Below are 26007 nucleotides of genomic sequence, written 5' to 3' on the forward strand. Positions count from 1 at the left end.
TCTATAGCGAAGAGGTGTTGAGAAAAATTGAGATAAAAGGCTGTTGCAACACTTGACACTGAGCTATCATTGAGAAATAAGTTTCTAAGCAAAAGAAAGAAGGAAAAAGCTAATAGGGATCAATAAAAGAACAAGGCATTATAGCAGCAACTCTAGTGAATCCTCAAAGAGACATTTCATATCTATCAGCAAAGAATAATTGAACTGCATTTTGTCTGCATAAAACTCCATGGTCCAAATTCAATTACCTGCTAAATAAGGGCATATAAGCTTCTCTACTTTAATTCATTTCTTCTCATGTTTAGTGCTTGCTTGGGGACAAGCAAGATTTAAGTTTGGTGTTGTGATGATAAGTCAACTTATGCTAATTTCACACGCATTTTTCATTTGTTTCATTAGGATTTATGCACTTTCTTGCACAATAAGTAAGTGATTGGAGTAGAATTTCATGTTGCCTTGACTCATTTAAACATTGTAGATTTTTGTATAAAATCATGAGATTTATGCACAATTTAGTTGATTATTATAGATGATGCAAAACCTTATGAATTTGGTGAGACTTTGATGGCATGTTTAATTTATAATAGGTGAAGAAATAAGAAGAAGAAACAAAGAGAAAAGCAACGTGCAGGAGAACGCTGTGTTCACTCAATGAATGCTACGTTCACAAGGGCGCATACGCGCACTAGCCGCCCCCGCGTGACGAAGCAAATTTGGAAATCCACGCACACGAGCAGTTGGCGCGCCCGCACGCATTAAGGATTAGCGTTCACCCATAACAAACACTACATTCAGTCTGAGTGAATTCCTACAATACTTTCAGAGTGGGAACTTGAAAAAGAGAATCGACGCGCACGCGCACATGCCACGCCCGCGCCGATGGAATAAAAATGGTGATGGACGCAGACGTGTACGAGACACTGGAACGCATAATTGATATTTTTCTATACACGTGCAAGCGCACAAGGCGCGCATGTGGACATAGCGTTCATGGCACAAACGGAGCGTTCAGTTAATGAATGCTGCTCAAGGGCGCGCTCGCGCACAATACGCACACGCATCGATGGAGAAAAGCGCAAGGGACGCGCTCGTGCACAGGACGCGCCCGTGTCGGTGAAAGAACGCTACGTTCAATTTAAGAACACTACGTTCACCTAAAGCTACAACAAATGGCCATTTTGATCCACATCATGCAAGACCAAAAGGCCCACTCCAAGTGCTGAAGGCCTGAAATAGAAAGTGTATATATAGATAGGAATTTAATTTCAGAGGAAGCTCTCTTTTAATTTTCCTTTTAGAATTTGTTAGAGTTAGAGAGATCAGATCTGAATTTACTTTTCTATTTTTGTTTTCTCCCTTCTGCAACCTTTTACTTTCTGTTTTGGATCTGAGAATTTGGATTTGAGAATTCTTCTGAATTCCTTCTGAATTTCTTCTGATCTTAGCTTTCCTTCCATTTTTATTTCATTTGTAATTTCCTGTTTTCTATTTTGTTAAGAGAGCCATTGAGATCTAAATTTTCTTTCTATTTTTGTTATTCTTCTGCAATTGCCAATTTCTCTTTTAAGGTTTTAGAATTGATTCAAGTTTTCATTCTGCTTTGACACTACTGTTTTCATTTCTGTTTTAGTATTAAAATCCTAACTGATTTGTTTGCTGAATTTCTTCATCTAAGCATTGATCTATAGTTCACTGCAATTTACTTTTTCTAGTTCTGTTTTGATTCCCAACACCCAAATCCTTTTACTTTTCATGCAATTTAAGTTTTCCAGTAGTTTAGATTCAGCAATTTACATTACTTGCACTTTAAGTTTCAGTCATTTACTTTTCTTACAATTTAAGTTTCAACTCTTTTAAATTTCTTGCACTTTAAGTTTCTGCAATTTTACTTCTTCTGCATTTAAGATTCTGCATTTTTCCAATTTGCTCTTTAGTTTACTTGCAATTTCACTCCTGTTAACCGAATTTTACTCAAATCATCAACTATTCGCTTAACTAAATTCATCACCAAACTAAAGTTGCTCAATCCATCAATCCCTGTGGGATTGACCTCACTCCTGTGAGTTATTACTACTTGATGTGACCCGGTATACTTACCGGTGAGTTTGTGTGGAATCATATTTCCCTCATCAGTCAGCTGAGACCGCATGAGGTGAATTACTCAACTCATGACTTGGAATTAGTGGCGATTGTATTTGCACTGAAGATTTGGAAGCACCACTTGTATGGAGTGAGGTGAATTGCACTGAAGATTTGGAAGCACCAAGGAATTGGAATTCAATCACTTAAGATTGCCAAGGAGATCAATGAATGCATTGATTGAAGAAGAGATGAAAATGAACTGGATCCGGAGAATGCAACATCTCCTAAGCCCAATGAACTCCCCATTTCTAATTTTACCCATTCTCTTTACTTTCTGCTATTTACTTTCATGCTAAACTCCCCTTCCCCATTTAAGATTCTGCAATTTACCTTCCGTCATTTATTTTCTGCAATTTACTTTTCCGCCATTTAATTTCCTGTAATTCTCAACCCAATTTCTGCTTAGCTCAACTAGAACATTCTTCCAATTAAAGTTGCTTGGCCAATCAATCCCTGTGAGATTCGACCTCACTCTATTGTGAGTTTTTACTTGACGACAATTCAGTATACTTGCCGAGGGAGATTTGTTAAAGGACAAGTTTCCATGCATCAAGTTTATGGCGCCGTTGCCGGGGATTGATTTTGTATCAATAATGATTAAATTGGTGGATAACTAGATTGAGAATTTGTTCTTATTTTGTTTGATTTCAGTTCATTTGAGTAATTTACTTTTTGTTTGGCTATTTTCTTCCCTTTCCCCTACCTATTTTCTTAGTTGTTTACAATTCAGTCACTAACCCACTAACTGTTTGATATATTGCATCACTCACACTAACATCATTTCTGTAGAAATTACTGTCTGCATCTATCTCTCTTGCTTGTGCCTTGTTGGTTGTATGACAGGTAGAAGAAGCGGGGCTTCAACTTCCTTTGATTCTGAACCTGAGAGGACCTTTCTTAGATTAAGGAGGGAAGCAAGAGGAAAGAGAATAGTTGGTGCTGAGGAAGAGAAAGAGTACTTTGAACCAGATATGAATGAGAATATGGAAAATCATCATGAAGAAGAGGCTCACAACCATGGCAGAGAAGGTCCAGCGCATCAGGCTGGGCAAGAGAGAAGAGTTCTGGGTTCTTACATCAACCCAAACCCAGGAAACTGTGGGAGTAGCATCCAAAGGCCAACCATACATGCCAACAACTTTGAACTAAAGCCACAGCTCATCACCCTTGTTCAGAACAATTGTTCATTCGGAGGAAGTGTCCAAGAAGACCCCAATCAACATCTAACCACCTTCCTGAGGATACGCGATACTGTGAAGTCTAATGGTGTTCATCCTGACACTTATAGACTACTTCTGTTCCCTTTCTCACTCAAGGACAAAGCATCTAAATGGATGGAATCCTTTCCAAAGGAAAGTTTAGCAACCTGGGAAGATGTGGTGAACAAGTTCTTGGAAAGATTCTATCCTCCTCAACGGATCAATAGGTTGAGAGCTGAGGTACAAACATTCAGGCAGCAGGATGGTGAGACTCTATATGAAGCATGGGAGAGGTTTAAGGACCTGACAAGAAGATGCCCGCCAGATATGTTCAATGAATGGGTGCAGTTGCACATTTTCTATGAAGGCCTTTCGTATGAATCAAAGAAGGCAGTAGACCACTCATCTGGGGGATCTCTGAACAAGAAGAAGACCATTGAAGAAGCCATAGATGTCATTGAGAGTGTAGCAGAGAATGACTACTTCTATGCTTCTGAAAGAGGCAACACTAGAGGAGTGATGGAGCTGAACAACGTGGATGCACTGCTAGCTCAAAACAAGATGATTACCAAGAAATTAGCTGACCTCACCAAGAAGATGGAGAGGAATCAAGTAGCAACAATCACCACTTCAGTAGCAACTCAAGAAGGAGTGAATGAAGAGGCAGAGGGTGATCAGGAACAGGCCAACTACATTGGGAATTCACCTAGGCAGCATCATAACCCATACTCCAAAACATATAATCCAGGTTGAAGGAACCACCCAAACTTTGGGTGGGGAAATCAACAGGATCAAGGCCAAGATCAGAGACGCCACAACCCCAGCAATAATGCAACTCACCAACATTCCACACAGAGATCATATCAGCACCACCCTAACAACACCTCTCCACATCATTACCAAAACCAAAATAACCCTTTTCATCCCTCCAATCCCAATCCACCATCATCTGATGATAGACTCTCAAGGATTGAGACTCTACTTGAAGGCATATGCAAAGAAATTCAAGACAGTAAAGCATTCAGAGACGAAGTGCGGTCCAATATGCAGAATCAAGATGCTACCATCAAGAAACTTGAGACACAAATTGGGTGCCTATTCAAGCAAATTCCCAGCCATGACCTTCGCAGCGATACTGACTCAAACCTAAGGGAGGAATGTCAGGCTATCACCCTTAGGAGCGGGAAAGAACTAAAGAAAACCTCCCAGAAACCACAAGAAAAGGACTCAAGTGAAAAGGAAGAGGAGCAAAATGAAGTTCGAGTTTCCACTTCGAGTTCACAAAAAAGGGAAGAAATGCTGAAGCCAGAAGTCCCAAGAGTCCCATACCCTCAGCAATTGAAGAAGAAGGGGGATGACAACCAGTTCTTAAGATTTTTGGAAATCTTTAAGAAACTACAAATCAACATACCCTTTGCTGAAGCAATAGAGCAAATGCCGCTCTACGCCAAGTTTTTAAAGGAGCTAATGACTAAGAAGAGAAGCTGGAAGAGCAACGAGACTGTGATACTAACCGAGGAATGTAGTGCTATCATTCAGCATAAACTACCCCAGAAATTGAAGGATCCTGGGAGCTTCCAGATCCCTTGTATTATAGGGGAAATCACAGTGGAGAAGGCTCTATGCGATTTAGGAGCTAGCATAAATTTGATGTCAGTAGCTATGATGAGAAAGATGAAGATCGAGGAGGCTAAGCCAACAAAAATGGCCTTACAACTGGCAGACCGATCGTTCAAATTTCCTCATGGCGTAGTGGAAGATTTGCTGGTGAAAGTGGGGGATTTCATCTTTCCTGCAGACTTTGTAGTGCTAGACATGTAGGAGGAAGCCAAGGCCTCTATCATCCTGGGAAAGTCGTTCTTGGCCACTGCTAGAGCTGTTATTGATGTCCAAAAAGGTGACCTCACCCTGAGATTACACAATGAAAAGATGACATTCAACGTGTTCAAGGCCATGAGTTACCCACCAGAACAATGGGGAGAATGTATGAGGTTGGACTCACTGGAAGATGCAATACAGGAGAGTTTCGAAGAAGAAAAACCTGAAGGGTTAACAGAGAAGGAATCAACGTTTAGTGAAGAGGCTGCAACAGCGGAGATTCATATACAAGGTGCACCAAAAGAAGAGAATGAAAAGTTAGAAGCACCCAAACTTGAACTCAAAGCACTTCCACCCACTCTCAAATATGCATACTTAGGAGAGAATGAAAGTTACCCAGTGATCATAAACTCATCCCTCAGCCAAAACCAAGAGGATGAACTACTCCAAGTGTTGCGAAAGCATAAAGATGCCATAGGATGGACGCTCGCTGACCTGAAAGGAATCAGTTCGGCCATATGCATGCATAAGATACTGTTGGAAGATGATGCCAAACCATCCATTCAATCCCAAAGGAGGCTGAACCCAGTCAGAAAGAAAGTGGTACAGAAAGAAGTTATGAAGTTATGGCAGGGAGGGGTAATCTACCCGATCTCAGACAGCCCCTGGGTCAGCCCCGTGCATGTCGTCCCAAAGAAGGAAGGAATCATTGTAGTCCCCAATGAGAAGAATGAACTAATTCCTACAAGGACCGTCACAGGATGGCGGATGTGCATAGACTACAGAAAACTCAATGAAGCTACACGAAAAGATCATTTTCCCCTTCCATTCATGGATCAGATGCTGGAAAGACTTGCAGGATACGCATATTATTGTTTTCTCGATGGTTATTCAGGATATAACCAAATAGTGGTTGATCCCAGAGACCAAGAGAAAACCATATTCACTTGCCCATATGGAGTGTTTGCCTACAGGCGCATGCCATTTGGGCTATGTAATGCACCTGAGACTTTCCAATGCTACATGCTTTCTATCTTCTCAGATATGATAGAGAAATTCATTGAAGTATTTATGGATGATTTTTCGGTATTCGGAGATTCCTTTCCTAGTTGCCTAAATCACCTAGCCTTGGTATTGAAAAGGTGCCAAGAGACCAATCTGGTCTTGAACTGGGAGAAATGTCACTTTATGGTGACAGGAGGAATAGTCCTTGGCCATAAGGTTTCTAACCAAGGCATTGAAGTGGACAGAGCTAAAGTGGAACTTATTGAAAAACTGCCTCCACCCAGTGATGTCAAGGCAATTAGGAGTTTTTTAGGGCATGCTGGCTTTTACAGAAGGTTTATTAAAGATTTTTCAAAGATAGCCAAGCCCTTAAGCAATCTCCTTGTATCTGATACATACCATTTGTCTTCGATGAAACATGCATGCTAGCATTCGAGAATTTGAAAAAGAAGTTGTCCTCTGCCCCTATCATTTCCCCACCTGATTGGAACCTACCATTTGAATTGATGTGTGATGCATCTGATTTTGCAGTTGGGGCCATGTTGGGGCAGAGGAGAGATAACTTAGTACATGTGATATACTATGCTAGCAAAGTCCTTAATGAAACTCAAAGAAATTATACCACTACTGAAAAGGAGTTGCTGGCAATAGTTTTCGCATTTTACAAGTTTAAATCATACCTCATTGGTGCTAAAGTGATTGTTTTCACAGATCACACAGCACTTAAATATTTTTTTGCCAAGCAAGAATTAAATCCAAGACTAATAAGATGGATCTTATTGTTGCAGGAATTCAATATTGAGATTAGAGACAAGAAAGGAGTGGAGAACAAGGTAGCAGATCACCTATCCAGAATCCCTCATAATAAAGATGGAACACATGATACAAGTGTAAATGACCTCTTCCCAGATGAGCAACTGATGACGGTTCACAAAGCACCATGGTTTGCAAACATTGCCAACTTCAAGGCAACTGGGGCTTTATCTCCAGAAATCAACAAACATCAAAAAAGAAAGCTCATCAATGATGCAAAATATTTTGTCTGGGATGAGCCATATCTCTTCAAGAAGTGTTCAGATGAAATCCTGAGAAGATGTATTTCAGAAGAAGAAGGAAGAGAAGTCCTATGGAACTGCCATGGCTCGTACTATGGAGGCCACTTTGGAGGGGAAATAACTGACGCAAAGGTGTTACAGAGTGGATTCTTTTGGCCAACCCTTTTCAAGGATGCCAAAGAAGTAGCAAGGAGCTGCAATGAGTGCCAAAGAGCTGAAAACCTACCCAAGAGAAATGAGATGCCACAGAATTTCATCTTAGAGCTGGAACTGTTCGACGTATGGGGAATCAATTTCATGGGACCATACCCAACCTTATATTCAAACAAGTATATCTTGGTGGCAGTGGATTATGTCTCCAAGTGGGTAGAAGCTATTGCAGCCCCAACAAATGATAAGAAGGTGGTCATGAACTTCCTCAGAAAGAATATTTTTAGCCAGTTCGGAGTCCCATGAGGACTCATCAGTGATGGAGGAAGCTATTTCTGTAACAGACCACTAGAAGCTCTTCTCTTGAGATACGGGGTAAAACATAAGGTTGCCATGCCTTACCACCCCCAAACAAGTGGGCAAACCGAGATATCCAACAAAGAATTGAAAAGAATTCTGGAGAAAACTGTAGGAGCAGCAAGAAAGGACTGGTCGAAGAAGCTAGATGATGCTCTCTGGGCATACAGAACAGCATTCAAAACACCGATCGGGATGTCACCATATCAACTGGTGTATGGGAAAGCTTGTCATTTACCATTGGAGCTGGAACACAAAGCTCTCTGGGCTCTCAAGATACTAAATTTTGACAGCATTGCTGCTGGTGCAAAGAGGATCTTGCAGCTGCAAGAGATGGAGGAGTTTAGATCTCAAGTTTATGAAAATGCCAAGATTTATAAAGAAAAGGCGAAGAGAAGACATGACCTCCATCTGGCACCAAAGACTTTTGAAAAGGGGCAGCAAGTACTCCTCTACAACTCTAAATTGAGACTGTTCCCAGGAAAACTCAAATCAAGGTGGTCAGGACCCTTTCTTGTCACACAGGTATCGCCATATGGACACATAGAAATCATAGATGAGAGTTCGAAGAGGACTTTCACTGTAAATGGACAAAGGCTCAAACACTACATGGGCAACATGGGTGAAAACCCCAAAGTGAAGTACCATCTCAAGTAATGGAGGAATCGTCGAGCTAGCGACGCTAAAAGAGCGCTTTGTTGGGAGGCAACCCAACTTAAGGTAGTTCCCTTTTCATTGTCATTTCAATAAAAATCACAAGTAGTTTCCCCTGTATTGTGAGGAGCTAAGTTTGGTGTTACACACCAAAATAATCCAAGAGTGAAAGTGTAATTCTAAGTTTGGTGTTCCACCAGAGATACTAGTTAGAATCACACTACACTCCAATGGCAAATTGCTAACTCCAACCAATCAGGGGAACCACTTAGTAGTAGTTTAGTCTTAAGTTCATAGTTGTCTTATTAATAATAACACATGAGGTTCTCTGCATGTATTGAATCTGTTGTACTAGGCAAGGAACTAAGTTTGGTGTTCACACACCAGATTAAGTTCAGAAATTTACAAGCATACATGCAGGCTAACTATTTCTCAAGTGCTTTGGGAACAAGCAACTTCCAATAACCTTGCAGGAATCTTCTGGAGAAATGATGCACCATCATCCAAGGAAGTGGAGTAGAATGCAAAAACTATGGATGATGACAACAAAGAGACAGCTAGAAACCATCACCAGAAGGTTGTATTGTTACTTAATTCCATATACTTGGAATGCTAAAAATTGGAAGTCCGAATGTGCCCTTGATTAATAGTTACTAATTAGTTTAAATCATTAGAATTTAATGCTTGTTTTTATTGCTTTTGTCATATGTGTGCTGTCCAAGATACCTGCTACATCTTCACCTTGCCTACTTGTATGCTTGTCCTTTTAAGTTAAATAAAAAGAGAATGTATGTTATGAAAAATCAGAGTGGAGTTCATATTGTGGAGTAAGTTCCTAAGTTTATGGTATGGTAATAGATTAGCTAAGTTGGTTCACCAACAAGGTGGGAAGACAACTATCTGTCCTAAATCATATGCTTGAAACACACCCCATGAGACTAGCTAGATAATAAGATCCTAATAAGAAAAAGGAAAAGAACAATAAGAGTTGAAAAGGAAAGAAAAGTTAATAAAGAATAAGGCTAGGCACCAAGGGCTTGAATCTTGAGGGATGTGTCTGTGGTGCTCTTGTACCAAGGATCTGCTTGGATGAATAAGTTCTTAGGAGTGCTTCATCACTTGGTAACTTGGGTTAACTAACCCGAGATTATCAACTGAGAATCCACTATCAAGAGCAACCTTGCTATAGAACATTTAGTAACCCAAAGAGGTGCTGGACACCAAGACCTCAAGGGAAGAAAATAACAAACCATGTGCCTGTAGTGTGCATGTATGGGGGAGAAAAACTTGAGGGAGTAAGTCCTTAGGGGTGCTTCAACACCTAGCACCTTGAACCAACTGGTTCAGGAGTGTTGGCTGAAAGCTTATCTTAAAGAGTCTCCCCCACACAGAACACTTAGCCTAAGGAAGAAATAAACCTTGGAAAGACAAAGGGATCAATAAATAAAAGTCTCAAAGGGTGCAATCAAGTGAGTATTCCAGAACATGATAAAGGTCTGAAAGCCAGTGAAGGAATGAACCTAAGTTGCTATGCATGAAAACACCATAAAACCAAGGACATGACTTCCACAATAATGATTCATTCCTCTTATCATTTCATTCATCATTCTCTTGTACCAGTACTTGCTTAGGGACAAGCAAGCTTTAAGTTTGGTGTTGCGATGCCAGGGCATTTTGGCCAGTTTCACTGACCTTTTCTTTATGGTTTTAGGGTAGTTTCATGCACTTTGTTAGAAAATAAGCAAGTTTTGGGTAGAATTTCACTTACATCTTGATTCAAGCAAACATTGTGCACTTTACATGATTTCATGAGAATTATGCATGAATTAAATGACAAATTGGATGATGCATGTCTCATGACTTGGATTAGAACTTTGATGCACTCTACTGCTTTATTTCAAGACAAAGGAAGCAAGGAAGAACCACGTTAACAGCCACGTTAGTTTAACTAACGTGACCACTAACGTGGAAAGGGAGCTAGCTTGCAACGTTAATGAGAAAAGTAATCGCCAATAATGTCCTCGAAGCCATCATAGCCCATGTTAAGAGTCACGTTAACTAAGTTAATGTGAACTCTAACATGGAAGAAGAAAATGAAGCCAACGTTAGTGACACTCACCTTTGTCACTAACGTTGGACCAAGCTCATATTGGCCACGTTAAGAGCCACGTTAACTCAATTAATGTGGACTCTAACGTGGAGAAGCAAAAGAATGGCCAACGTTAGTGACACTCACCTTTGTCACTAACGTTGGACTAAGCCACTTTGAGCCACATTAGTTGCCACGTTAACTAAGTTAACGTGGACTCTAACGTGGAGGGAGCAAAGAATCCCCAACGTTAGTGACACCCACCTTTGTCACTAATGTTGGAATGAGCCACTATGAGCAACGTTAACTTATTTAACGTGGAAGCTAACGTGGAGGGAAGAATGATGAGCCAACGTTAGTGACACTCACCTTTGTCACTAACGTTGGAGATGGCTATCACTACCACGTTAGAAGCCACGTTAACCTAGTTAACGTGAACTCTAACGTGGGAAGTAGGGGCGTTTTGGAATGTTAGTGACAAAGGTAAGTGTCACTAACGTTCTCGAAGATTTGGCAAGCCTACGTTAATGGTCACATTAGCCACACTAACGTGAACTCTAACGTAGGGGGAAGGGAGGACTCTCAACGTTATTGGAAAAGGTAAGTCCCAATAACGTGTGCGAAGGACCAAGAGGCCACGTTAGTGGTCACGTTGGTGCCACTAACGTTGAAGTTAATGTAGATCATGCCTGGGTTAGGAACGTTAGTGAAAAAGGTGATTGTCACTAACGTTCTCGAATCCACACTTTCACTTAACGTTAACGCCACTAACGTCCTAAGCTAAAGTCCCTGCCTGCTTCACACTTTCTCTCTGCAAGTAAAGCTAAGCCCACTGAAGAGGATAACTGCTTCAAACTCAAGATCCAAAGGCCCATATCCAAGACTTGAAGAACCAACTAGAAGATCAGAAGAGTAGTATATATAGAGGTAGTTTTGAATTAGAAGAGGAGCTTTTGGCATTATTAGAATTACTCTCTGTATTTTACTTTCTCTGTAACTTTTAGTTTAATTCTCAGAATGTACTCTCCATCTATGCTTTTCATTCCCAGAGCTATGAACAACTAAACCCCTTTCATTGGGTTAGGGAGCTCTGTTGTAATTTGATGGATCAATAATAGTTTTCATTATCCTTCTTCTCTCTTTTCTCTTGATTTTACTAGAAAGCTTTCAATCTTTATCCAATTGAGTAGTTATCTTGGAAAAGAAGCTATTCATACTCGGATCTCTTCTGAACCTTGGAAGAGGAATGAAGAGATCATGCTAGAATTGCTTTCTCATGTTGGACCAAATTGGGGTTTGGGCGGATATGGTGACATATAATTCTCCCAATACTTTGATTTAGAAATACATGTGGTATAATCAGTGACCACACTTCATCTCTTCTCATGAGCAATTAGACCAAGGAATTGGCTATTGATCTGGTTTGAGATATTGAATTACTAAGGAATTGGAATTCAATCACTTAATATTGCCAAGGAGATCAATGAATGCATTGATTGAGGAAGAGATGAAAATGAACTTGATCCGGAGAATGCAACATCTCCTAAGCCCAATGAACTCTCCATTTCTGATCTTACCCATTCTCTTTACTTTCTACTATTTACTTTCATGCTAAACTCCCCTTCCCCATTTAAGATTCTGCAATTTACCTTCCGTCATTTATTTTCTGCATTTACTTTCCCGCCATTTAATTTCCAGTAATTCTCAACCCAATTTCTGCTTAGCTCAACTAGAACATTCTTCCAATTAAAATTGCTTGACCAATCAATCCCTATGGGATTCAACCTCACTCTATTGTGAGTTTTTACTTGACGACAATTCGGTATACTTGCCGAGGGAGATTTGTTAAAGGACAAGTTTCCGTGCATCAATAAGTTTGTGGATCTTAAGCTTGACGTGTGTTAAGTGTTTCAGGCTTTATAGGGCATGAATAACTTGGAGATTAGAAAGGAAGCTTGCAAAAATGGAAGGAACATAAGAAATTGAGGAGATGACCAGCGAAAAGTGACGCGGACGCATGGCTCACGCGACCGCGCGACATAGAGGAAATTGCAGTGACACGGACGCATGGCTCACGCGACCGCGCGGATTGGAAATTGCACAAGTAACGCGAAGGCGTGGACGACGCGCACGCGTGGCAAGGCAAAACGCTAGATGACGCGAACGCCTGGATGACGCGATCGCGTGACATGCACGATCTGCAGAATTTGCAGAATTTGCTGGGGGCAATTTTGGGCCCTGCTTTGACCTAGTTTTCGGCCCAGAAAAGCAGATTAGAGCCAGGGAACATGCAGAGACCAGAACACAACATTCATTTCGCATAATCTTAGTTTTATATCTGATTTTACTCCTCCTCTAGGTTTTCTCTCTACACATTCATAGTTCTTAGGATTTTGATTTTACTGCTTCTTGGACTGGGATATTGAGAAGAGTTATTACTTCCGTCAAGACTTCGTCATTCTAGTTTGTTTCCTTACTTGTCACTTACTCTTCCATGTCCTTTATTTACTCAGAATTATTATTGAATTATTTTTAGAATTTATTAATACAAGAACTATTTTTATTTTTAATTGATCCTTTTGATTATTATTTATCAGGTCTTTCAATATTTCCCTTTCTTATTTCGTGGATTTTACAATCATAATGAGAGAGTAGTTCTACAACTTGATTGGGAGTTGATTGACAGGAGGACCTTGAGTTGGATGCTCAAGAGTAAAATTATAGTTGGGTTTCGCGTTGGGTCGCCCTCTAATCACTGACACTAGTCCTTCCCAAGGGAGAGGATTAGAACTTGTGAATAGAAACTGATTTCCAACTTGCTTAACTTTCCTTTATCTGGTAAAGGATAACTGAGCAGGCAACCTTTAATTATCACTTTTATCTTGAGAGAACTCCATCAAGGATAGGTGGTATGCGAAATTGTTACTCAGGTTGTGAATTGTTGTTCGAAATTGATTCCCTGGCAATGGCACCAAAAATGGATGCACAGAACCATGGTCTAAACATATCTTCACAACTTCGCATAACTAACCAGCAAGTGCACTGGGTCATCCAAGTAATACCTTACGTGAGTAAGGGTCGAATCCCACGGAGATTGTTGGTATGAAGCAAGCTATGGTCACCTTGTAAAGCTCAGTCAGGCAGATATAAAATAGTTATAGAGTTTTCGAAATTAATACTAAAATAAGGATAGAAATACTTATGTAAATCATTGGTGAGAATTTAAGATAAGCGTATAGAGATGCATTTATTCCTCTGAACCTCTGCTTTCCTGCTGTCTTCATCCAATCCGTCTTACTCCTTTCTATGGCTGGCTTTATGCAAGGGCATCACCGTTGTTAGTGGCTACATCCCCTCCTCTTGTGAAAATGGTCCAAGATGCCCTGTCACGGCACGGCTAATCATCTGAGGTTCCCGATCATGCTGGAATAGGATTCACCCTCCTTTTGCGTCTGTCACTACGCCCAGCACTCGCGAGTTTGAAGCTCGTCACAGTCATTCAATCATTGAATCCTACTCAGAATACCACAGACAAGGTTTAGACTTTCCGGATTCTCTTGAATGCCGCCATCATTCTAGCTTACACCACGAAGATTCCGATTAAGAGATCTAAGAGACACTCATTCAATCTAAGGTAGAACGGAGGTGGTTGTCAGGCACGCGTTCATAAGGAATGATGATGATTGTCACGTTCATCACATTCAGGTTGAAGTGCGAAAGAATATCTTAGAAGCGAAATAAGATGAATTGAATAGAAAAACAGTAGTACTTTGCATTAATCTTTGAGGAACAGCAGAGCTCCACACCTTAATCTATGGAGTGTAGAAACTCTACCGTTGAAAATACATAAGTGAAGAAGGTCCAGGCATGGCCGAGAGGCCAGCCCCCAAAACGTGATCACAGGATCAAAATATACAATCCAGGATGTCTAATACAATAGTAAAAGGTCCTATTTATAATAAACTAGCTACTAGGGTTTACAGAAGTAAGTAATTGATGCATAAATCCACTTTTGGGGCCCACTTGGTGTGTGCTTGGGCTGAGCTTGAAGTCTACACGTGGAGAGGTCATTCTTGGAGTTGAACGCCAGCTTTTGTGCCAGTTTGGGCGTTGAACTCCACTTTGCAACTTGTTTCTGGCGCTGGACGCCAGAATTGGGCAGAGAGCTGGCGTTAAACGCCAGTTTTCGTTGTCTAAACTTGGGCAAAGTATGGACTATTATACATTGCTGGAAAGCCCTGGATGTCTACTTTCCAATTCAATTGGAAGAGCGCCATTTTGAGTTCTGTAGCTCCAGAAAATCCATTTTGAGTGCAGGGAGGTCAGAATCCAACAGCATCAGCAGTCCTTCTTCAACCTCTGAATCTGATTTTTGCTCAAGTCCCTCAATTTCAGCCAGAAAATACCTGAAATCATAGAAAAACACACAAACTCATAGTAAAGTCCAGAAATGTGAATTTAACATAAAAACTAATGAAAGCATCCCTAAAAGTAACTAGATCCTACTAAAAACATACTAAAAATAATGCCAAAAAGCGTATAAATTATCCGCTCATCACAACACCAAACTTAAATTGTTGCTTCTCCCCAAGCAACTGAAAATCAAATAGGATAAAAAGAAGAGAATATACTATAAATTCCAAACTATCAATAAAACATAGCTCCAATCAAATGAGCGGGACTTATAGCTTTTTGCCTATTGAATAGTTCTGGCATCTCACTTTATCCATTGAGGTTCAGAATGATTGGCATCTATAGGAACTCAGAGTTCAGATAGTGTTATTGATTCTCCTAGTTCAGTATGATGATTCTTGAACACAGCTTCTTTATGAGTCTTGGCCGTGGCCCTAAGCACTTTGTTTTCCAGTATTACCACCGGATACATAAATGCCACAGACACATAATTGGGTGAACCTTTTCAGATTGTGACTCAGCTTTGCTAAAGTCTCTAATTAGAGGTGTCCAGGGTTCTTAAGCACACTCTTTTTTTGCTTTGGACCTTGACTTTAACCGCTCAGTCTCAAGTTTTCACTTGACACCTTCACGCCACAAGCACATGGTTAGGGACAACTTGGTTTAGCCGCTTAGACCAGGATTTTATTCCTATAGGCCCTCCTATCCACTGATGTTGAAAGCCTTGGGATCCTCTTTATTTGCCCTTGCCTTTTGGTTTTAAGGGTTATTGGCTTTTTGCTCTTGCCTCTTGGTTTTAAGAGCTTTTGGCTTTTTCTACTTGCTTTTTCTTTCTATTTTTTTTCGCCTTTTTTTTTCTATTTGGTTATGGCTTTTTTTTGCAAGCTTTGTTCTTTGTTGCTTTTTCTTACTTCAAGAATCATTTTTATGATTTTTCAGATTATCAAATAACATGTCTCCTAGTCATCATTCTTTCAAGAGCCAACATATTTAACATTCTTAAACAACAACTTCAAAAGACATTTGCACTGTTCAAGCATTCATTCAGAAAACAAGAAGCATTGTCACCACATCAATGTAATTAAACTAAGTTCAAGGATAAATTCAAAACTCATGTACTTCTTGTTCTTTTGAATTCAAACATTTTTCATTTAAGAGAGGTGATGGATTCATAGGACATTCATAACTTTTAAGACATGGTTACTGATGAGATATTTTGGTGAGAAACGAATCTCTCACTAAACATCACAATCCAACCGGCAAGTGTACCGGGTCGTATCAAGTAATAAAAACTCACGGGAGTGAGGTCGATCCCACAGGGATTGAAGGATTGAGCAATTTTAGTTTAGTGGTTGATTTAGTCAAGCGAATCAAGATTTGGTTGATGATTGTGTGACTTGCAGAATGTAAATTGCATTGAAGTAAAGAGAACAAGAAATAAATTGCTGAAACTTAAAGAACAAGAAATTAAATGGCAGAAACTTAAAGTGCAAGAAATGTAAATTGCGGAATCTTAAAGTGCAAGGAATATAAATTGCTTGAAATGTAAAGGGAATTGGGGAATGGATTTGTAGAATTTAAACAAGGAAAAATTAAATTGCATCAAACAGAAGAGGGAAAGGGAATTGGGATTGAACCGGATCTTGAAGCAGTAAAGTAAATGAACAGAAAAAGCAATAAACAGGGAATTGAAATGAGAAATTTAGATCTCAGGACCCAGAGACTAGAAAACCAAGTCTAGATCTCAATGCCTTCCTAGATCCAACAAGAACAATAGCAAGGAAATTGTAAATTGCAAAGAAAAGAGATGATGAGCAATGAACCGGAAATGGAATTCAATTAAGCAGTAAATAAACAGAGAGATCCAAGATTGAGATTGAAACAGAATTTCTTCAATTCTCCAATCCAAGATCCAAGACAAAAGTAAATGGAAAATGAAAGCAATGAAAGCAAAGAAATTAAAGTTCACTCAAGTTCAAAAGCTCTCCGAAAACTATTGTGAAAATTCCAAAAGGAAAGCTCCTTGAAAACTTGAATTCTCTCCTATTTATACACTTTCCAAAATGATCTTCAAGCCTTGAGTTGGGCCTTTGTTCTTGATGGAATTGGGTTGAAAGAGGCCTTGGTTGATTGCTCTTGAAGATTGAAGAAGAACCGAAGTGAACCAATTGAACCGGAAATGAAGTTACCCAACGTTGGTCTTCAACGTTAGGGCCAAAGTTAGGGGTCTAACTTTGACCCTAACTTTTCATATCAGCAAACCACATCCTTCTGGTGTGGACGTTGGCGCCAACGTTAGGGGTCTAACTTTGACCCTAACGTTGGCCTTGCTTGGTGTGATTGGCGCCAACGTTAGCCTCCACGTTAGGGGGCTAACGTTGGCGCAAACGTTGCCTACTCCCCCATTGTGATTTAAGTGCCAACGTTAGCCTCCAAGTTAGGGGGCTAACGTTGGCGCAAACGTTGGTAGCCCAGGGAGAAACTCTCAAGTTCCAACGTTAGCCTCCAAGTTAGGGGGCTAACGTTGGAGCTAACGTTGGCTACTTCCAAAGAGTGATTCACATGCCCAACGTTAGCCTCCAAGTTAGGGGGCTAACGTTAGGGCTAACTTCATGCAACCCGGTTCAATTTTTACTTATTCCATTGTCCTCTCTTCACTCCTAGCCATTCCTCTTTGCTTCAACCTTTCTCCAAGCCTTCTTCACCTATCATTGATCAACCAAACTAATCAAAGTTTTGCTCAAAATCATGAGGTATTCAATCTTCCACAATATGCAACAATTATAGCTTAAAACCTCATGAAATGGCATGAATTCACATATGGTTGGTTCAATCAAGGGAAACATGAAATTCTACTCAATTAGCTTGCTTGTAGCTTAAGAAAGTGCATAATTCTAATGAAAACAAAAGAAAAAGACTAGCTAAAATGGGCTAAGATGACTTGTCATCACAACACCAAACTTAAAGCTTGCTTGTCCCCAAGCAAGAAATAGATTTATGCTCCAAGGTTCTTTCAATTAAGATGGATTGAGGAACATTTGTAAAGTGCAGTGAGTGAAGTGATCAAGTATCAGTGGGGTGAACTCTAAATCATATGCTCATGCAAGGGCTTCAGTGCTCACTAGTCCTTACATATTGGGAGTCGTAAGTCTTAGGATTTTCATCCAAATGGTATCATGGAGATCTCTATATATGTAATCACCTTGAAGCAGCTTATAGTTTCTGTGCTTTGGCCTCGACTCTAAGTATCATGTCTCAAGGCGGCTCTTTAGATAAGCTTTCAATCAATACTCCTAAACCAGTTGGTTTTAAGGTATTAGGTGTTGAAGCACCCCTGAGGATTTACTTGCTCAAGCCTCTTCCTTGACACACTTCAACCACAAGCATTTTACCAGGCTAACAACTCTTTGAGTCATTGTTTCTTCTTTCTTTTCTGCCTAGTAATTGATGCTCAGAGCCTTGGGCCATGTTCTTTTTGTTTTTGTATTTTCTTTTCTTTCTTTTGTTTTGTTTGCTGCTTCTTGGATCAATAGATTTTTGAGAATCTCCACAATACTTCTTTGAACTTCATGTCCCGCCTATGAGCTCCCATGCAAGTTTTCACAAGCATGCAACCTCAGTACAAAATCATATAACCAGAACCACCACTTCTCCTAATCTTTTGCTTGCCTCAAAATTGTTTAATTCCTTAATCCTTCTTTTCAAAGAACTTTCATGTGATGCATTTCTTGAAAATTGAGTGCAAACAAGTTTTGAAGATAAGAATGTTGTGAATGATCAGACACCTTGCTTATTGACTTATAAAGAAAGACCATGTTATGCAGGCAGGCAGGGGTAAATAAAAAAAACTATGCTATGCAGATAGGCAGGACAGATCAGGATACAATCCAACTTTCAATCACAGCAATATTTGATGCAAAACAATGACTTAACAATACAACCTGTTGAAGTTTGCTTGATTTCCTTCTTCTCATCATCATCATTACTGTCCTTTAAGTTCATCTTTTGTCTCTTTGGTTGATGATGCTTAATCCTTCTAACAGCTTGTATGGGCCTCTGCAGTGATATTGAAAGTTGCTTGTTCCCCAAGCACTTGGAAACAATGGTTAATTTTCATGATTTATTTGCGGGCTTTTTGAACTTACTTTGGTGTGGGAACACCAAACTTAGTACCTTGCCCATGGTTAACCATGTGTGATAATTTCTTTTTCTCTTTCACAAGTGATAGAACTGGAAACTAAGAAATGCAGTAAAATGGCTAACTAGTTCATCCAGTATGCTTGAAGCCTATATTATGCAGAAAGTGAGAATGTGCTTTGAAGTAAGATTTTGGTGGAACACCAAACTTAGAATCCTTCATTCTCCCTTAGATTGTGTTGGTGTGCAACACCAAACTTAGCTTCTTGCATTATAGATGAAGTTAATTAACCTTTTTATTAAAATAACTATGGAAAGAAAACTACCTCAGGTTGGGTTGCCTCCCAACAAGCGCTCTTTTATTGTCACTAGCTTGACATTCTTCATCCTCTGATCATGGAAGTTGAAGTCTCAGTTGCCTTTGGTTTCCTCCTCTTACCGTAGGCTTCTCCTTGTTTTCCATAACTATCTTCCCTTTCAACTCAGCAGCTTTTTCATTGTTCTTCGAGTCATCTTCAGTGGCTCTTAGGGATATATTTCCCTCTCTCTCACCCAATTTAGCAGGGTTTTGAACCATTTGTTCCATGTACTTTTCAATTCTCTTGAGATATGCCTCTTGGTTTTTCCTTATGTCCTCCTACTCTATTAATGTCATTTCTTGGATTTTCATCAACCTTTCCATCATCATTTCTAGAACATAGAGTTTTTGAAAGTTTAGGATTGGTTGTGACTGTGTAAAGTTTGGTGATTGATGGAAGTCATTTTGGGCAGGTGGTGGGGTAGGATAAGGTTGGAGGTGTGTATATTGGGGTGGTGTGTAGTGATTTTTGTTGGTATGGTGATGTTTTTGCAGGTTTGGGAAGTTGGGGTTATTATAGTTGAAGTCCCTTTGTTCCTGATACTGAGATTCCCTCATTCTTAGATAAGAGTGTGGTTTCCATGGTGGAAATTGTGTATTCACTGTGGCTGAATGTAGAGAATCAATTTGTCTGGCTATTGATTCCAATTGCTGCTGTGTTTGCTGGTGTAGCTGCTTGTTTTGATTCATGATTGCTCTCACTCCTTCAAGATTCATTACTCCCTTTTCTGAAATTGCATTCCGTGGCGTCTCAAATGAGTGTTGGTTATTGGCTCTTTCGTCACTGAACTCTGCAGTTCCTTGGATGGTTGCTGTTGCCTTGAGTAGGCCATCTGAGAAGTAATCTACTGCTTTTCTTGTTTCGGTGGTTAATCCTTCGTAGAATGCTCGAAAATCCACCTTGTCATTTGATTTCTTGTATCTCTCCCATGCTTTGAGCAGTGGTTCTTCCTCTCTTTGTATGAATGGAGGTACTCCTTCTTTCATCTTGATGTGTTGTTGGGGTGAGGAGAATTTGGCTAGAAACTTGGCAACCAATTCATCCCAACTAGTTATACTTCCTTGAGGAAAGGTTTCAAGCCATTGTGCCGCTTCATCCTTCAGTGAGAAGGGAAATAACATGAGCTTAATGGTATCATGGTCTACACCATTGAGATTGACAGCCCCACATGTTTTCAGAAAAATGGATAGGTGCTGTTTAGAGTCCTCCGCGGGATTTCCACCATAGGAACAATTGTTCTCTATTAGTGTAATGAGTTGTGGCTTCATGTTGTGATGTTCTTCTTTCTCAGAAACTCCTTCTTCCCTGTGACATATAAATCAATCAATAGAAAACACAGTGATTCTCTTGAAAATTGGATGCAGCCGGTTGAGACAAAACTTCAAACAGTTAGTGGGTTAGTCAAAAGTTAAAGAAAAATAAAGAAAAAGTGCTTGATCTAGATTACCACCTCACTTAATCATTGTCAATCTAATCAATCCCCGGCAACGGCGCCAAAAACTTGATGAGATATTTTGGTGAGAAACGAATCTCTCACTAAACATCACAATCCAACCGGCAAGTGTACCGGGTCGTATCAAGTAATAAAAACTCACGGGAGTGAGGTCGATCCCACAGGGATTGAAGGATTGAGCAATTTTAGTTTAGTGGTTGATTTAGTCAAGCGAATCAAGATTTGGTTGATGATTGTGTGACTTGCAGAATGTAAATTGCATTGAAGTAAAGAGAACAAGAAATAAATTGCTGAAACTTAAAGAACAAGAAATTAAATGGCAGAAACTTAAAGTGCAAGAAATGTAAATTGCGGAATCTTAAAGTGCAAGGAATATAAATTGCTTGAAATGTAAAGGGAATTGGGGAATGGATTTGTAGAATTTAAACAAGGAAAAATTAAATTGCATCAAACAGAAGAGGGAAAGGGAATTGGGATTGAACCGGATCTTGAAGCAGTAAAGTAAATGAACAGAAAAAGCAATAAACAGGGAATTGAAATGAGAAATTTAGATCTCAGGACCCAGAGACTAGAAAACCAAGTCTAGATCTCAATGCCTTCCTAGATCCAACAAGAACAATAGCAAGGAAATTGTAAATTGCAAAGAAAAGAGATGATGAGCAATGAACCGGAAATGGAATTCAATTAAGCAGTAAATAAACAGAGAGATCCAAGATTGAGATTGAAACAGAATTTCTTCAATTCTCCAATCCAAGATCCAAGACAAAAGTAAATGGAAAATGAAAGCAATGAAAGCAAAGAAATTAAAGTTCACTCAAGTTCAAAAGCTCTCCGAAAACTATTGTGAAAATTCCAAAAGGAAAGCTCCTTGAAAACTTGAATTCTCTCCTATTTATACACTTTCCAAAATGATCTTCAAGCCTTGAGTTGGGCCTTTGTTCTTGATGGAATTGGGTTGAAAGAGGCCTTGGTTGATTGCTCTTGAAGATTGAAGAAGAACCGAAGTGAACCAATTGAACCGGAAATGAAGTTACCCAACGTTGGTCTTCAACGTTAGGGCCAAAGTTAGGGGTCTAACTTTGACCCTAACTTTTCATATCAGCAAACCACATCCTTCTGGTGTGGACGTTGGCGCCAACGTTAGGGGTCTAACTTTGACCCTAACGTTGGCCTTGCTTGGTGTGATTGGCGCCAACGTTAGCCTCCACGTTAGGGGGCTAACGTTGGCGCAAACGTTGCCTACTCCCCCATTGTGATTTAAGTGCCAACGTTAGCCTCCAAGTTAGGGGGCTAACGTTGGCGCAAACGTTGGTAGCCCAGGGAGAAACTCTCAAGTTCCAACGTTAGCCTCCAAGTTAGGGGGCTAACGTTGGAGCTAACGTTGGCTACTTCCAAAGAGTGATTCACATGCCCAACGTTAGCCTCCAAGTTAGGGGGCTAACGTTGGGGCTAACTTCATGCAACCCGGTTCAATTTTCACTTATTCCATTGTCCTCTCTTCACTCCTAGCCATTCCTCTTTGCTTCAACCTTTCTCCAAGCCTTCTTCACCTATCATTGATCAACCAAACTAATCAAAGTTTTGCTCAAAATCATGAGGTATTCAATCTTCCACAATATGCAACAATTATAGCTTAAAACCTCATGAAATGGCATGAATTCACATATGGTTGGTTCAATCAAGGGAAACATGAAATTCTACTCAATTAGCTTGCTTGTAGCTTAAGAAAGTGCATAATTCTAATGAAAACAAAAGAAAAAGACTAGCTAAAATGGGCTAAGATGACTTGTCATCAGTTACTAACTACTAATGATCATGTAATCAAGACACAAACATGGATAAGCACTTAACATAGAAAATGAAAAACAGAGAAAGTAAGAACAAGGAATGAGTCCACCTTAGTGATGATGGCGTTTCCTTCTTGAGGAACCAATGATGTTCTTGAGCTCTTCTATGTCTCTTCCTTGCCTTTGTGCTTTGATTCCTAGTGATTTTTGGTATTTCTATCCTCAGTTGCTTCCAATAACTATGTGGAGGGAAGTGCATCCCCTGAGGTATCTCAGGGATCTCTTGATTTGCAGCCACATGTTCTACCACTGAGCTATAGATCCTTTACATAATTGTTTTATGGTGCACGAAATTGTGATCTCCAGGCTCGAACTATTCCTTGCACGTGAGCAACTTGGTGCTCTGATCTCAATACATAGTTGTCACAACTTCGATACAACTAACCAGCAAGTGCACTGGGTCGTCCAAGTAATACCTTACGTGAGTAAGGGTCGAATCCCACGGAGATTGTTGGTATGAAGCAAGCTATGGTCACCTTGTAAATCTCAGTCAGGCGGATATAAAGTGATAATGGTGTTTTCGAATATTATATAATAAAATAGGGATAGAGATACTTATGTAAATCATTGGTAGGAATTTCAGATAAGCGAATGGAGATGCTTTTCGTTCCTCTGAACCTCTGCTTTCCTGCTATCTTCATCCAATCAGTCTTACTCCTTTCCATGGCTGGCTTTATGCAAGGGCATCACCGTTGTCAGTGGCTACATCCCCTCCTCTCAGTGAATAATATGCTCATACACCCTGTCACGGCACGGCTATTCATCTGTCGGTTCCCGATCATGCTGGAATAGGATTCACCCTCCTTTTGCGTCTGTCACTAACGCCCAGCACTCGCGAGTTTGAAGCTCGTCACAGTCATTCAATCATTGAATCCTACTCAGAATACCACAGACAAGGTTTAGACCTTCCGGATTCTCTTGAATGCCGCCATCATTCTAGCTTACGCCACGAAGATTCTGGTTAGGAGATCTAAGAGATACTCATTATTGCTTATTTCATGTAGAACAGAAGTGTTTGTCAGGCACGCGTTCATAAGGGAGAAGAATGATGAGCGTCACAAATAATCATCACCTTCATCACGTTCTTGGGTGCGAATGGATATCTTAGAAGCGAAATAAGAAGAATTGAATAGAAAACAGTAGTACTTTGCATTAATCTTTGAGGAACAGCAGAGCTCCACACCTTAATCTATGGAGTGTAGAAACTCTACCGTTGAAAATACATAAGTGAAAGGTCCAGGCATGGCCGAGATGGCCAGCCCCCTAAAACGTGATCAAAGGATCATAAGGTAATCCAAAGATGGTCAAAAAGACGTCTAATACAATAGTAAGAGGTCCTATTTATAATAAACTAGTCACTAGGGTTTACATGAGTGAGTAATTGATGCATAAATCCACTTCCTGGGCCCACTTGGTGTGTGTTTGGGCTGAGCTTAAGTGTAGCACGTGCAGAGGCCATTTGTGGAGTTGAACGCCAGTTTCTGTGCCAGTTTGGGCGTTCAACTCTGGTTTTGGATCCTTTTCTGGCGCTGGACGCCAGATTTGGGCAGAAGGCTGGCGTTGAACGCCAGTTTACGTCGTCAATTCTTGGCCAAAGTATGGACTATTATACATTGCTGGAAAGCCCTGGATGTCTACCTCCCAACGCAATTGGAAGCGCGCCATTTCGAGTTCTGTAGCTCTAGAAAATCCACTTTGAGTGCAGGGAGGTCAGAATCCAACAGCATCAGCAGTCCTTCTTCAACCTCTGAATCTGATTTTTGCTCAAGTCCCTCAATTTCAGCCAGAAAATACCTGAAATCACAGAAAAACACACAAACTCGTAGTAAAGTTCAGAAATGTGAATTTAACATAAAAACTAATGAAAACATCCCTAAAAGTAACTAGATCCTACTAAAAACATACTAAAAACAGTGTCAAAAAGCGTATAAATTATCCGCTCATCATTTTACCACACCAAACTTAGAATGTTGCTCGCCCTCGAGCAAAAGAAGAAGGAATAGATGAAGAAGAAGATGTGGAAAAAAAACTAGGATTATGAGGAAGGAAGGTGGGGATCCTGTGGGGTCCACAGATCCTGAGATGATCCTGTGAGGTCCACAGATCTTGAGGTGTCAAGGCATTTATATCCCTGCACCAATTTAGGCATGCAAAATGCCCTTGCACACAACTCTGGGCGTTCAGCGCCAGGTTGGTGCCCATTTTGGGCGTTCAACGCCCATTTATTGCACATTTTTGGCGTTGAATGCCAGAACCATGCTTGTTCTGGGCGTTCAGCGCCAGCTCTTCTCCAGGGTGCAATTCTGGCGTTCAGCGCCCAGATGCTGCCCATTTTGGGCGTTCAGTGCCCAGATACTGCCCATTTTGGGCGTTCAGTGCCAAAACCATGTTTTGTTCTGGCGTTGAACGCCAGACAGGTGCTTCCTCCAGGGTGTGATTTTTCTTCTGCTGTTTTTGATTCTGTTTCTATATTTTTCGTTTATTTTGTGACTCTACATGATCATGAACCTAAGAAAACATGAAAGACAAAAATAAAATTAGATAAATAAACATTGGGTTGCCTCCAAACAAGCGCTTCTTTAATGTCAATAGCTTGACAGTGGGCTCTCATGGAGCCTCACAGATGTGCAGAGCTTTGTTGAGACCTCCCAACACCAAACTTAGAGTTTGGATATGGAGGTTTGACACCAAACATAGAGTTTGGTTGTGGCCTTCCAACACCAAACTTAGAGTTTGACTGTGGGGGCTTTGTTTGACTCTACTTTGAGAGAAGCTTTTTATGCTTCCTCTCCATGGATGCAAAGAGAGATCCTTGAGTTGTAAACACAAGGTTGTCTTCATTTAATTGAAGGATCAATTCTCCTCTGTCCACATCAATCACAGCTCTTGCTGTGGCTAGGAAAGTTCTTCCTAGGATGATGGATTCATCCTCTTCTTTTCCAGTATTCAGGACTATGAAATCAGCAGGGATGTAAAGGCCTTCAACCTTTACTAACACGTCCTCTACTTGTCTATAAGCCTGTTTTCTTGAATTGTCTGCCATCTCTAATGAGATTTTAGCAGCTTGCACCCCATAGATTCCCAGTTTCTCTATTACAGAGAGGGGCATGAGGTTTATCCCTAAACCAAGGTCACACAAAGCCTTAAAGATCATGGTGCCTATGGTACAAGGTATTATGAACTTTCCAGGATCCTGTCTCTTATGAGGCAATGTCAGTTGATCCAGATCACTTAGTTCATTGGTGAACAAGGGAGGTTCATCTTCCCAAGTATCAATGCCAAATAATTTGGCATTTAGCTTCATGATTGCACCAAGGAACTTGGCAGCT

General features: G+C 40.3%; 1 non-coding gene across 1 annotated transcript; it reads right to left on the reverse strand.

Moving 5' to 3' along the window:
• Positions 1 to 3566: 3566 nt before the first annotated feature.
• LOC148548017 (small nucleolar RNA R71) lies at positions 3567 to 3673 on the reverse strand. Its single transcript, XR_015897524.1, has one exon. It is a non-coding gene; the product is annotated as a small nucleolar RNA R71 (small nucleolar RNA).
• Between the last annotated feature and the right edge of the window lie 22334 nt (positions 3674 to 26007).

The sequence above is a fragment of the Arachis ipaensis genome, chromosome B8 (assembly GCF_059453495.1).
Source record: "Arachis ipaensis isolate K30076 ecotype BB chromosome B8, ASM5945349v1, whole genome shotgun sequence".
Taxonomy (NCBI): domain Eukaryota; kingdom Viridiplantae; phylum Streptophyta; class Magnoliopsida; order Fabales; family Fabaceae; genus Arachis; species Arachis ipaensis.